The following is a 14,192-nucleotide window of genomic DNA, read 5'->3' on the forward strand; positions in this document are numbered from 1 at the left end:
TACTGCCTGAGTAATGTTTTTCACGCATTTTTTAACATTCTCAGCAGTCTTACAAGCACCACATCAAATAAAACAAAAACACAATAAATTACTCTTAGTGATATGACACATGTACAGTCCGCTTCATTTAAAAAAATAAAAATAAAAAAATAAAAACTAAATTACATTTTGAATGTCCCAAAGGGTTGAAAATAAATTCACCACTACATATAGTACGGCATAAAACTAAAATAAAGTAAACTATTCTCCCTTGGCAACAAAACCGAAGCATACCGGATGCGAAAAGACGGGGAGTGATAAAGTCAAGTCATCCTACTGCTGTTAAACTTTCTGAACTGCGATACATGTCTAAAAATAAGTAAGCTTCATAAGCCACATGTTATGTAAACACAAAGTACAAATGACCCGTAAGACCTTATTTGACATCTCAACAGGATGAACAGTTTATTTGTCATTTGTTTTTGTTTTATTTTACTGTGGCTAACCTCTGTTTACACTTGTATGCGTGACAGTTAGGAATGTTGAAATGTAATGTTCAGGAAAAAAAATCGCCTGGAGTGTTAATTATGTGATTATGTCGATGTCAGTGTAAGCCCGAAACAAATTAATTAATTAGATTTTTCACAATGGGAACGGGGGGCCGACAATTAAAAAAAAAACAAAACAACGTACTGAGTTCTGCTTTATCTATTGCCAGTTGAATCCGAGGTTGACTGAATGTTTTCGACATTCAGTAATGGATGGTTGGAATACGCACAGTGCAGCTGACCACACAGGTGCCTGCAATGGGGAATCCGCCCCAGGGACTCAGGTGGACTAGCTGGGAGAGGAGGGGGCCTGCGTTGTGTTTGTTGCATCGGCATCGCCTCAAGTGCTCAGGTGAGCTTCGGTGATCAATCACTTGATTCCTCAGCGTCAGGCGAGCTTCTCCCATCAGTCCGTCAGTCAGTGAGTCGGTTGAAGGGAGAGCCTCGGGTGAGGAGGCTCAGAGATCAAGGCGAGTTCCCGCAAGTACAACAACAACGCTGATCCTTTGCACAGGTGGAGATTTGTCATGTGTTGCTTGAAGCTCAGGTGGGATTGAAAGACATGGACACACCATTGCCTTGATTGTTCTCAGTGTGTAATGACCATGTCGAACAGGGATGCCCAAACTTTTTCCACTGAGTGCCACATACAGCAAAATGGAGGACGAGAAGAGCCCCTCCATCTTGGCTTTTTGAAGCAGGCTAAAACTGATACACTGGGGGTCTGATACGCTGGAGGCCAGTGGAGGCTCAGCAGTTAAATCTATTGGAATAGGAAAGAAACAGTTTACATCTGAGCTTGGTGTTTTAATTTTCACTTGGTTTGAAGTCACATGTGCAAAAAGTCTTCCCCCCGCACCAAAAGTCATCATTGAAACCTTCACTATGAGAGGTGCACAGTCCGTCGGTATTGACAAAAGGTCCGTCAGTCGTTACTGATGGACGCCTCTTTTGCTGACGATTGACAAATGACAGACCAAACGCTGACGGGGGTGGGCTTTCATCAATGTAATCGTCACTTACCGAGTTTGCTGACTAAGATGCGAGTGGATGTGTGTAAAAGCTCTTTTGGCAGGCACCATATTATGTAGAAATTAAAGCCATGCAAAGACAGTCTATTCTTCTTTGAACACAATTTAATGACTGACTATAACGCCTGTTTGGGCCAAAGTGTATCATATAGTGGACCACGTAGCTGATTCAAATGCTGAAAGTCCATTGTTTTGAAAATGTTATCGCAACATACAGATCAGGATAATGTGTTTGCGGTCAGACTGGTGAAGCAGCGTGTGGTCCATCTCACTGTTTTGTCTAATGGTAAAAAGCTGTGATCATTTTCCCCATGATCACAGCTGCAAGCTATCGGGGCCTTATTTTCATGCAGAGTGCAAGTCTAGCGCAAAGTGCAGTCCAATTGTGGGCATGGGTGGCCTTTTCTTTTGTTTGGACGGGCGCCGGTAGAAGGGGGCATTTGCGCCGTTGTGACAGGTGACTTGTTTGCCATCCAATGGAAGCGGTCCCCTCATTACCTTCAGCGAGAGGTGAGCTGTCCACGCAGCATGAGGATGTAGGAGATCGGTACTTGCAACTTACATTTAAAGGTACTACAAGAAGAGCTCAATTTGCCCATGATAAAGTTGGCCGCCGTGGGATGAGCACTCGGAGGCCGCTTTCAACCAGCAGCAACTCTCTGCCTTGATCAAATCCACCAAAATCCACCATCTGCGCCACAACTTAGACATGCTTTTAGCTGGGATATATTGTTAACTGCTTTCTGTCACCAAATTATCAGGTGTTCTGATGGACTGTAATAATAAAAAAAACCCTCTGTCTGCCAGAACGCCCAAGGAGGTGCAACACGGTGCCAAACACGTTAAACTAGACTTGCCCCGGCACAAAAGTAAACATGCGGCAGTTTGTAGGCCGAGCGCATCTGCACCTGGCTACACAGAATAGTTTAGTATTTGATTTTCAGTTTGATGTCTTAAACAAACACTTATCTTGTTTTGTTTGTGTATACTTTCGGAAAACATTATACAATTACATTGATTCGCCACATTTTAATCATGTGCAACCAATGTTCCAATTAAGTCAAACCGAAAGGATCTTTCTTTTCTTCAATGTACCAGAATAGGACCCTTGGTGTTTATCAAAATCATTTTTGAAGAAACTTTATGCAATTTATTTTTTTTGTTTCTGTTGTCAAGAAGTGCTACTATTATGGTAAGGATTGGATAGGATAAACTTTATTGTCAAATGTACTGTATGTGTAAGGAATCATGTTGGCAAAATACAATAACAACGATAAACTCCATTTCCCCATTCCACCAAGTTCTGTTGCCATTGCACATCACTCCGCATTTTCTTTGCTTTAGAAGTACAATTTCTCCAGGAAAAAAAAAAAAAAAAGATGTCAAAAGTGACTCAACAGGTCTTGGAAAAAATAAACTGTAGGGGTTTTATTGTAACTTGCTTGAAAAGTGAGGTTGCACATCATTAAATATGAATCACAACAAGGATAGATCAAGCCAAGAAAAGAACAATTAGAGCAAAATCAATCCTTTTCTCCCCTCTCTTTCTTGTCCCGTTGTTGCTTTTTTTTAGCAGCATAATGACGACTGGTGCAAGAACACACGTAAAGCTGCAGATTCTTGGAAGAAGAAGACAGACAAACCCCCATCTGGCTCGTAGCTATGTCTGGATTGCCTTCTGCGCCCCAGATAGGAGTCAACATGTTTAGCGACATCAAAAGAAAAAAACTGATACCTTAAGTATAAGAAGATTAACACTTACGGTGATCTGGAGCTTAGGCTTCCACCAGTACTTTTCAACACGACTGCGCCAGAAGGGACAATTACTGACGAATTGGCACCAGCGTCGTTTCATAGTTATTTAACAAAATATGGCACACTGTATAAGCTCTCGTCTTTAAGACTTTCCTTTTAAGTCTGTACCCCCCCCCCCCCCCCATCGCTAACTGGCTAACAGTTTGGGGTGGTGGTGGGGGTCTGGAAGAGGGGGATGGGGGGTGACGTGAGTCGACAGCAAGGAAATCTATGGGAACACTGGGAGAAAGCAGGTGAAAGAAAAAGAGAAACAAAAGGCGGGCGAGAGATAAAGAAGGAGAATGCTATCGCTCTTTGGTGATGTTTCACAACTTGGGGCCTGTGTGTCATATCTCAGGGTGGATACTTGTGGTGTGTCTAAGCTCGCTGGTATGCCCTGTGGCTGTTTCCCCCCACCTCGATGTGGACGCCGCGTGACAATGCGAAGAATGTGACATTGTGAAAAAAAAGTCTTGCTGACAAGCTGACAACTACCAAAATATGCACAATTTATCACAGAGCCAAAAGCAAACAACAATTGAGGTATGACACTAAGCATGTCATTTAAAAGACATGTAAGCAACCAAACACTTTTCTCCATCTCTCTGATTCTGTGGATATCATCACTCATTTTCTCTTTTCTAGTTGTCTTCAGTGGTATGTTGACAAATAAATTATGTCTGCCTCACAGAGGTGGAAGGTTTGATTCCGGGCCCTGGCCTTCCTGCACAGTTTTTATTTTTATTTTTTATGCCTACTGAGTTTTCCTTCGGGTACTCTGGTTTCCTCCCACATTCCAAAAACATGAATGGTAGGTTAAGTAATGAATCAAAAGTGTCCTGAGGTGTTATTGTGAATGTAAAAAAAACAAAACAATAACGCCGTAATAAACAGTGAAGCAGTGTTTAGTCATTTCAACAAGTAACAAATAACACCATCAAAGTACATGCAAAACTCACTTTGTTAGTTTATCCATCAGATCGAGGTCGTTAGTTTTGTACGTAGGTAGGTATCTAAGTAACTAGGTAGTAAGAGAGGTGGATGATTAAGGTCAGGAACTAGTTCAGTAAATTGAGTGCAGGTTTTCTTTGATGGCAAAAGTTGACACAACAATACCGTAATGCTATTTAGAGTTAGCGACATGTCAGGTAGATTTTTCCGCAGCTCAACGCACACCTGAAACAGATGTCGCCACGAGTTCTCGGTTAATTCTCAGCTCCGGCGCTGCACGCTCGCCACGGGGCTTCTCGGGGGTTTTAGAAGGCACTGGAGTCTTTACACATATATTATCGCTTGCTATTAATCCAAAGTACATGCCGCATGCTTGTACCTACAACAGTTTTGTACAGGCCAACCTAATCCGACTGTCACGAAGACAGGGAGAGGAAGCCGCCCCAGGGGAAGTCGGGGACAAAATGTCTCCTTCCCTGTGGGAAACCCTGAAACAGTCCGTGCTTTCTAGCTCCACAAATATGACATACTTTATCAACAAAAACTTGGTAGTTTACTTTCGTAATCATTAAGAGATGGACTGTCGCTGAATCGGTAGATGGTAAATGGATGACAGCCGGCAGTTGGCTGATGGAAGGATGGCAAATAAATGACTGCCGAAGTCACGAGATTCTTGAAAAGCCCATTAATAATGTTTCCTGTAATTTTTCATGCGTCTGATCATTCCTACAAACTCCTTGAGTCTTGCACCACCTTCCTTGGTACATCAGACACGCACATAGCGGCCAAACCAAGATCACACTTGTCCAAAACCTGAGATCATGAGTTGCATGATGAAAGTATGTTACAGAGATGGGACTTTTGTCCCTGTGCACCCTTGCTCATACTGCTGAAACTGGAAGGGAGGTGGTAAATGTGTGTTCTCCTGTTTGGAGATTAAACTGTGATGGAAATGAAGAAATTAATGTAAAAAAATGAAACATTTCTGTGTCACCAGTGAGAGGGTGCAAGTAGTGTGCAGCTTCACTTCGCCCAAATATAAATTTCAGTTTTGGCCCACGCCCAAGCCGAGATTCATACCCAAAATGTTCAACCACTGGGCCAATATGCTGTGCAGGGGCTTTGCTTCCTAAATATAAATTCATCAGTTCTAATCGACATGAACAAAAGTCAAAGCGCTCAAGTCAGTACGTTTTAAAAGAAAGCTGGGAGTGATCAGATGCAGAAGCGCGAGACACGGCAGAGATAACAGGTGACAAGACATGAGGCGCCACTCGCCTGTTGGATCAAGAGGCCGCCATGGGACAGCGTGACAAACGTCGGCTCCTGACACGTCTTCCGGGTGGGGGAAATGAAGAGGAGGAGGAGCCGGAAAAATAGAATGATTTGGCACTGTTTGGAAGGGGGAAAAAAAATCCCTCCAGTGTTTCGTAGAGAAGCTTTTGATGGATAGATGACGTCGATGTGACCCGAAAGGCGTTTGATCATCTCTGCATCGCTTCCATTCTGTCACAGAGAGTCATGCAAAAATCACTTAATATTACAGAAGATTTCAGTGTTATTAGAGGGAAAATAAGCTCACTGCTGTTGTTGCATTATACATCAATAGTGAGTGACAAAAACAATTTGGTAACTAAACTGACAAGCTCGAGAACAAAGGGAAAGTGTGACAAGTTTCACAAGGGGGTCGGACAAAGATGTGGCATATGCCCGTAGGTGTAAGGCAGAGAGACAATTCCTGGGTGGATCCGAGACAGGGTAAAAGAGGGATTCTATTATTAATCGCGTCCACTCTCCAAGCTAAATAAGGTCCTACAAAATGCTACATTTTCACAGCAGTGAAAAAATGCAGACTAGATTTTAGTCTTTCTTCATGTAAAGTCTTTGCTCACTTTGCTCTTCGTTATAATTCGGAGCCAAATTAACAACCAGTTCGCACTATGAAAGTTGGTAGTTACGTCTATCGTGAGCAGACCTAAGAAAAAGTCTGAAGAAGTAATATCCGGAGAAAAAAAAATCACAGCAATTCTGCCATTTTGGTTTGGAAGCAGCCATTGTAGGGTTATTTTAGCCATTTCCAGGTGTGCTTCGTAGGCAATTGTGGCCATGAGATTTTCCCTCGCCACCAAAGCCAATTTCAATAAATTGCATATGCATGTCTATAATGAGTAGTCCCACAAAAGAGCCTCACGAAGCCATGCCTGAAAAGACAGAGGAAGTAAAGCAGTTATTTCGTTCTTTTCAAGACTCATCCAAAGCAAATGTTACCAAATTTGACCAATCTATACTCAGTGGACGTGTGTGGGCAAAGCACGACGGTAAATTTTGGTGAACACAAAAACCGACTAACTCCAATGTTCCCGAAGAGCATGATGAAATATGGCAGGCATGTCGAATATGAATAGACTCATCTCAAATGTCAAGAGGACATGCCCGAAAAAATATGGCAAGCCTGTTATTTGAACCAGGCATTTTTCAGATCATTTTGGTCATTTCCACGAGTACTTTAAAGTTGACCTTGTCGGACAAATTTTGTTGGATTTAACCAAATTTAAAGCACAAAGACACGCTAGTGAAAAGGGCCATGCTAACTTGTAATGGATTTGAGTGCAAAGCATGACAGTGAAGTCTGCTGACTCCCATCAAAAAACACAAAACTTGAATAACTCTCTTGAGTAAACCCACAAAAAGTCTCAAGAAGCCATATCTGAAAAGAGCCAGGAAGCCAGCCATTTTGGTTTGAAGTTATCATTATCGGGTCTTTTTGGCCTCTGTCCTTCAGAACGAAACACTCCTCCTATAAACTTTACAACAAAATATGCACCACACATACTAATGAGATGAATGGGTGACGCTAAATTGCAAAACATGCGTTTTCATGATTGCATGCGGGCAGAGCATGGATGGCAAGAAGTTTGATGACTCCTCATCAAGAAAAATACGGTAATAACTCCCCCAAGACAAAAGCCACTTTCACTTGAACAATATGAAATGTGGTTGGCGCGCCGATCATAAGTATTGACGTCCAAAAACCTCTCCAAACTCATGCCAGAAAAGACACAGGAACCTGCCATTTTGGTTTAAAGGTAACATTTCTAGGTCATTTTGCCCTTTTCAAAAAGTCCTTCAAAGATAAACTCCTTTTGTAATAAGTGCTGCGAAAAAAAAGCCACAGGCCACCCCAAAAAATCAAAATAACCTCACTCATACACGACTAACTGTACATGTAAGGGAACAACCTGCTGTAAGCACTGACAACTCTCCTCCACCGCCTGTACACTCTTCTCCTGCCGACTTAGTTGGGATTTACGCAGCCCAGTCACAGCGTCTCCATTTATTGTCGAAAGTGACACCGTGCACGGTTATTACACAATTACAACTTGACAGCTCTCATTTTTCACCGTTAAGACTGTACCGAAAGTGTCAGCACACAGGAAGTGACTATGGACTGGTGATACTATGTAGGCGGCCACAGCGGTGTGTTTGCATTGCATGTTCCGTTCAGTCATTGTAAGCCAATAAAACTCAAATACTATAATAATTCCAATTCAAAAATTGTTATTGTTGAAAAATGATGCTTGGTTAAAAATATTTCAATTGGTTTTAAGTAAAGATGGAGACAATTTGAAAAGTCCGCCATGCATGGATGCACACATTTCGTAACGACCCCATGTCAGCGTACGGGAACTTTAATAATCGTTCATCGTCTCCACCAGTGATCATCTTTGATGCTGTGCAAGGAGCTTGTTAAATTATCTGAGAGACTGTTTACATACTTGAGCAGGTGCTGCTGTTATGGGTTGCGAATGGAGTCCAAATATGCAATTGTTTTGATCTGCAGATAACAGCATCTTTGAGCTTTTGTTTTTCTCCTCAATGGCTAAGATCCACCATTTATTTGAAGAGAGACATTTATTGAAGTCATTCTCTGTGTCCGTTGGATTAAGGACCATTATTTGAGGAAATGGAATAATATGTACCTTGGGGAGCTACAACCTGAGTCATCATAATCACACGCATTCTTGATAGTGATTTCCTTAGCAACTGTACACCTTCTGACATTTGAGTACATCATTATGGCCTTGCCGTTAAGTACAAGAGACAAAATATCCGGCAAGCGCTTCTGTTAATTGGCTGCTTGAAGCCAAAACGTCAAGGCCGTATGGATTTCCTGCCTGGTGAGTCGTCTGCGGCTGTTCCTCCAGTGATGCGAGAGGGTTGAGCAAGCTAGTGTTGTGGTGGGCGGAGGGAATCGCAGGAGAAGGATGTGAATAATGCATTACAAGGTATGAGGCTGGTAAGGAGCCTGGGCTCTGGGAATTTAAAAGCATTTGTGTATGTCACACAAATCAGGGAAGTCTCGCCACTTTCGCGGGCAAATCTGAACCGACGGCTCGGAGTTGATGGCAGTCTTTGCCGGTAGACCTGCGCGGCTCTGGCCTGAGAAGGTGGCGGTTCCTAGAAAAATGACAGAAAGAGTGTCCCGCATGTATGTGTGTAGGGGTGTGTGTGTGTGTGTGTGTGTGTGTGTGGGGGGGGGGGGTTATGGTTATTTTTGAGCTTTACATATGCTGGCTCTCCACCAAAGTGAACAAAATGGGGCAATTAAGGTACTGATGCCCTCACGTGTGGGCAAGGAGAGCCACAGTCGCAGATGCATTTTCAGTGGTTTGCTGAACAGGACAAACACAAATCAGAAATGGGAACCCTCGCAAGGAGCTGCTGCTCGCCACAACTCATGCTCAGACGCTTACACGCAGACATACTGGCTAACCTGACATCCTGATTTCGCTACTTAGGCCACACCCAAAACATTATTATTATTATGTTTTTAATTAGTAATTACATGATATTTAACCAGCTTGGCTGTTTAGTTTATCTTTTATTGTGTCTGTATACATGCATCTGCTTTTTAATACTGAGAGGGAGGCCACATCTCTTAGAATTTGTGGAAGTGGAGTGACCTGAGCAGGTCACTCCTGTCACCAGTGGACCTTCAGTCACATTCCGACATGCTTTGACAAGAGCATGAGGTTGACCTTTAGCTTTTGAGCCACAAAGCCCCGTTTCGTGGGCACTGTTTATGATGACCTCAAATGTAGTCGGCTTCAAATGATATTCACGTCACAGAAACAAATTCACACGATTGGACTTTTAAAAGCAGTTACTTTTATGTGAGACTCTCGAGTGAACTGAAACACACCAGCGAGGTTCAGACACGGTAACGATAAGGCCGTTGACCCTTGCTGATGGGGAGGACTTATCGTGCCTGGCTGCCTTTGCTGCTCTGTAGCCTGTCAGAGCGCCGATGTGTCAGTGCACATAGACCTGCATATGATCATGCGTGCGTGTCTTTCTGGGTGGCAGCAGGCAAGCAGGGGGGGAAGTTGGTGGGGCGTGGGGGTGGTTCTTTAATGAACCAATAAAGCATGTCCGAGACAGTCTGTCTTTTCACCTGGCCTGCCTTTTGGAAAAGGATGGAATGACAGAATGAAGGGAATGGACAAGTGGGTGGGTGGATGTTGGGCAACCGGGCTGGTTATCTGCCAATGATCCGCGGGGTGTGGAGTGGTGGGTGTATGGTTGTATGGGAGGGGGTACAAAGGTGTAGAAAGACAGGAAGCAGATAGCACTCTCTGGGAGAGCGAGCCAAAACAGTCTGAGTCTTTTTTGGGCTTCTCTATGAGCTTACTATTGTATGAAGGACTCTTAGGACCACATTGAAGAAGAAAAAAAATTGAATTTTACTTATAATATTACATAGTGCTCATATTGCAAGGGAAATTTAACATGACAAGAGGTTTAATATTATGAGAGTAAGGTTGAAATTTTACCCCCCAAAATATTATTGTGAGTGACCAAAGTGGTAATATTACAAGAAAAAGATCAGTCTTTTTATTTTATTTTATTTTTTTAAGAAAATGAAGTCACAAGTGCGTGTTACTTGAGGTAATGGCACAAAGCCGTTGCTGCCAAGTGTAGGCTGGCAGACACATAGCAGACCTTCACTTAAAAGGCCGTGTCAGGGGTTAAGTGGTCATGGAAACGGCAGGCCGCAAAGTCACGGCTGAAGTTACGAGGCGGCAAAGTCTCCGTCGTCAGCAGGTGGGAGGTGAGATGTGGTGTGAGGAGCAGGTGCAGCTTGGGGGTTGATGAGGATGGCGGGGGTGGAGAGGGGGTCGGGCTGGGTGGGGGGGTCACTAAAATTACACCACCGCATTGATGTGACCCTGCAGGGCTTGGGCTGGCGTGCGTGAGAGAGAAAGCGAGAGCTGTGAGTGTGAGAAACTAAATCTGACACGTGAGGGCATGAGAATGTTGTTATTTTTCCCCCCAAAGGCAAACGGTTTTAAAAGCTGTTTAGTGTATATACAGTAACTTAACAAATTTATCAAAGTAGCAGCCTTCGCAAGGTTGATGCCTCATTTTGCCTAAACTACTGGCATCAGTAATTACCAAATTAGCATTATTATTTTTATGTTTCAGTTATTGTCAATACATCATTCTGGAGAGACTCTTGAACTCAAATAATAGTGAAATTAATAGCTAAAATTAATTAATTCATTCATTCAAAAAATGGAACAACGAGGAAAGCATGTTATTATTTCTTCCTTTTGTTTGCATTACATTTCAGTAGAGTGAATAGAGTGTTTGCCAATGTTGGCTATAGTTTTTCTCAGTTGTAATTTATTTTATTTTTATTGCTGACTCTGTATCCATATAAAAGATATGTTGTGCTCTATTTGTTCTATTCCTCAATAAGTTTGTCATCACTCATGTAAAAACAGTTTAGAAAGCTTCTTCGGTTTGCGATGCGAACAAAATCTGACATTTTCAGAGTTTTGGATGATGCACCCCAAACTAGTTTGTGCAGTGGCGTAAGAAGACATCCCAACATCCCATGACAAACGTTTTATTGCTTCATATTTATCGACTAAAAGCATTTTTTGATGACAATTACATATATATATATATATATATATATATATATATATATATATATATATATATTTATATATATACATATGTGTGTGTGTGTCTCTTACCAACTGCCTTAGGTTAAGTTAGGGATAGGCTAAGGTGCGTTCCGACTTTCGTTCAAATTTGGATTCAGTCATTATCGTAAACCAAGGACACCTATAAATGACGGTTCAATAAAGAAATCATGTCAAAATTCCAGAACGCTTTAACCTTCACTGTGGAATAATCTAAACTGAAGCCTTTTCACTCACGAGAACCTGGCTTCCATCGTCGTATTTCCAGAAAACACGTTTTTAAAAAAAAAAATTTCAGGAAATATCAAACAAAGGTTGCAAGTGTCAGAGGGACGTACTGTAGGAAAGGTAGCAGGGGCAGACACTTTTATTTGAGGATTACCTTTTTGTTATTGTTAGCCTCTAGAGATCCAGGCAGCAGAAAAGAGGCACTTCTTGACAAACAAATATCTGAAACACAAAAACAAGCAAACAAAAAAAAAAGTGGAAAAGCGAGGAGAGTGGAGGTTCGAGGGCCTTTGAGGATGAGACGAAGTGATGTATCGATCATCCATTGACAAACACAATAGAAATTTTAGATGTGAGATGTGAGAGGCCCACATCCATAATTTATCGGCGGGCCAAATGTGAGTGACGTGGAGTGTGGATAGAGGGGAGTATTGATTAGTGGAGAGGGGTAGGAAGGAAGGAGGGTTCCGGGGAGACATGAAGGGGGAGTCGGGGGGGGGGGTGCGTGCTAGGAGGTGGAGAGGCGAAGATTGAGCACGAGAAAGCCATTAAGGATGGCAGTGTTACCAGACACTGGCAGAGTGCAAAGAGAGAGGAGCGCAAAGATTGGAGAAGCAGCAGAAGGAATGATAAAGAGGTCAACAAGCACCCCCCCCCCCTTCCGTCCCTGCAAACCTCCCCATCTACCCCACAACATCCCCAATCAATATGTCCATGTCAAAACATAAAATGCATGCTTTTGCTCTTAAGTAAAAGATTTTTAAAAGCATTGATTCAGGTTCTGGTCGATGGAAATCAAGGCAGATTTGGCAGCGCAAAGAGGGGTAATAACACTCTGCTGATAATAGCACAACAGAGGGGACTCTGTGGTGTCAGCGCCGGAGTGGGCCAGCGCAGATTACTGCATCCCACACGGCAGAGCGAAAGCATAAGGTCAAGGGTCTGAGCAGTGTCTACACAAGCCGGCTCTGACATTTATCTATGAGGAAAGCAGTGGCCAGTAGGATAAATAGATTCAAGATCAAAACTTGTGGACAGAATGGCGTGTCTTGTTCTCGGTGTTGACCTCGTCGCAACTCCTCAGTCTCGGGCTTGATTTTGTTTTAAACTCTGCAACATTTTTGCTTTCAATCTGCCTATCATTGTCATGGATTTGGTCATGACCTGCCTTTTTCTGAGTCTTGACTTGCTTCAGTATTGGTCTTAACTAGGTCTCAATTCCGAAAAGATTTTTACTTGGTCACACATTGTTGAAACCTTAAAATGGGTCTTCATCTGCTTCAAACCTGACTTGACTTGGTCTGGATCTATTGTGGTTTGGACCTTGACCTGACCTCCCATTGCCTCTGGATTGGATTTGGTGTGGTACCACATTGGCAAAATGTAAGACTTGACTTGGTCTCGACGCCAAGTCTTGGCCTTGATTTAATCTCACATTGTGTCACTCTGTCTCAACTTGTTCTCAACTGCGCAAAGCCTGAGTCTTGACTTGACGTTATATTGCTTCAGGAATGGACTTGATTTGGGATTCATAAAATTGTTTGTTTGTTTTTTTATTTTTGGTCTTCCATTGTTTCCATCTTGGTCTTTCTTGTCCTGACATTACCTCATTCTTGCTCTTTATCCGGACTCAACACTCCAAAGTTTTGGTCTTGGTATTAGTTTATGGGGCCTTGAGTATACCACAGTTCTCTGTAGCCAAGCGACCTCTGCAGAGTGGAAAAGATTTACAGAGGATTTCCTGTAGATGATATGTTGTTTCAACCAAAGATATCCTCCGACCTTGATGTAACATTGTGGCACCCTTCTCAGAATTTCAAGCTGACTTTATTGATTTCTATTTGGCTGTGAGGGTTCTGTGTGTCCTGAATAAATGACACTCATCAAAAGGAGAACAGATCCAAGGTAGCAAAGCTCACGGTGAGCTCAGTATTATAAAGAAAAACAATCCACTAACATAAGTAGAGACTTTGTGTCAAAACATTGTATATGTGTGTGTGTGTGTCTGTGTGTCTGTGTGTGCACTCGTTCCCATGTCCCCACAAAACATGGAAACGAGTATACGCGTTTGTGTGTGTGTGTGCGTGTTTGCGTGTGTGTGTGGTCTGGCGAGGGGAGGGGTGGGCTGCTTAGACGAAGAATAATGGAAATAATGGGATAGTGAGCCAACTAAATATAGCAGCATAAACAAGTAATCACAAAATATTTGTTTTCATATTTCTGTTATATATTTTTTTCTCCAAATATTTACTGAAATAACGACTACTCAGTTAGCATGCTGGTTGTACGTGTAAGTTAGTGAGCAGCACGTTCCGATTTTCTTACAAAGTGGGGCAATGTCAGCAACATAACTCCGTTATTGGATGGACGACGTTATTGGATGGACACTTCTCGCAGGCGAAGGATTTGGAAGTTCATGATAAATGAAGATATATTGATTTTTTTGGGGGTGGATGCGAACTCCACAGGAATGCTGAGAATCAAGTGGTGAGTTGATGTAATCTGGAACACTATGAATTAGATTAGTGAACACAGCTAGCTGACAGCAGTCGGTCATTACGGCACAAACCCATCTACATGAGCATCTTGTATGATTACAGCGGCACAATGTAATTGCCCAGAAGTGATAAAGGGCCAGGACACCTCATAAATACAGCTGTTATGCT

The 14,192-nt window shown here is 42.6% G+C and overlaps 1 long non-coding RNA gene across 1 annotated transcript in view; it reads left to right on the forward strand.

Moving 5' to 3' along the window:
• Positions 1-720: 720 nt before the first annotated feature.
• LOC127600081 (uncharacterized) overlaps positions 721-14,192 on the forward strand; it is a 93,338-nt gene continuing 79,866 nt past the window's right edge. Inside the window, exon 1 of the long non-coding RNA XR_007962260.1 lies at positions 721-879. This is a non-coding gene — a long non-coding RNA (uncharacterized LOC127600081). The remainder of the gene's footprint in view (positions 880-14,192) is intronic.

The sequence above is a fragment of the Hippocampus zosterae genome, chromosome 4 (assembly GCF_025434085.1).
Source record: "Hippocampus zosterae strain Florida chromosome 4, ASM2543408v3, whole genome shotgun sequence".
NCBI classification, from domain to species: domain Eukaryota; kingdom Metazoa; phylum Chordata; class Actinopteri; order Syngnathiformes; family Syngnathidae; genus Hippocampus; species Hippocampus zosterae.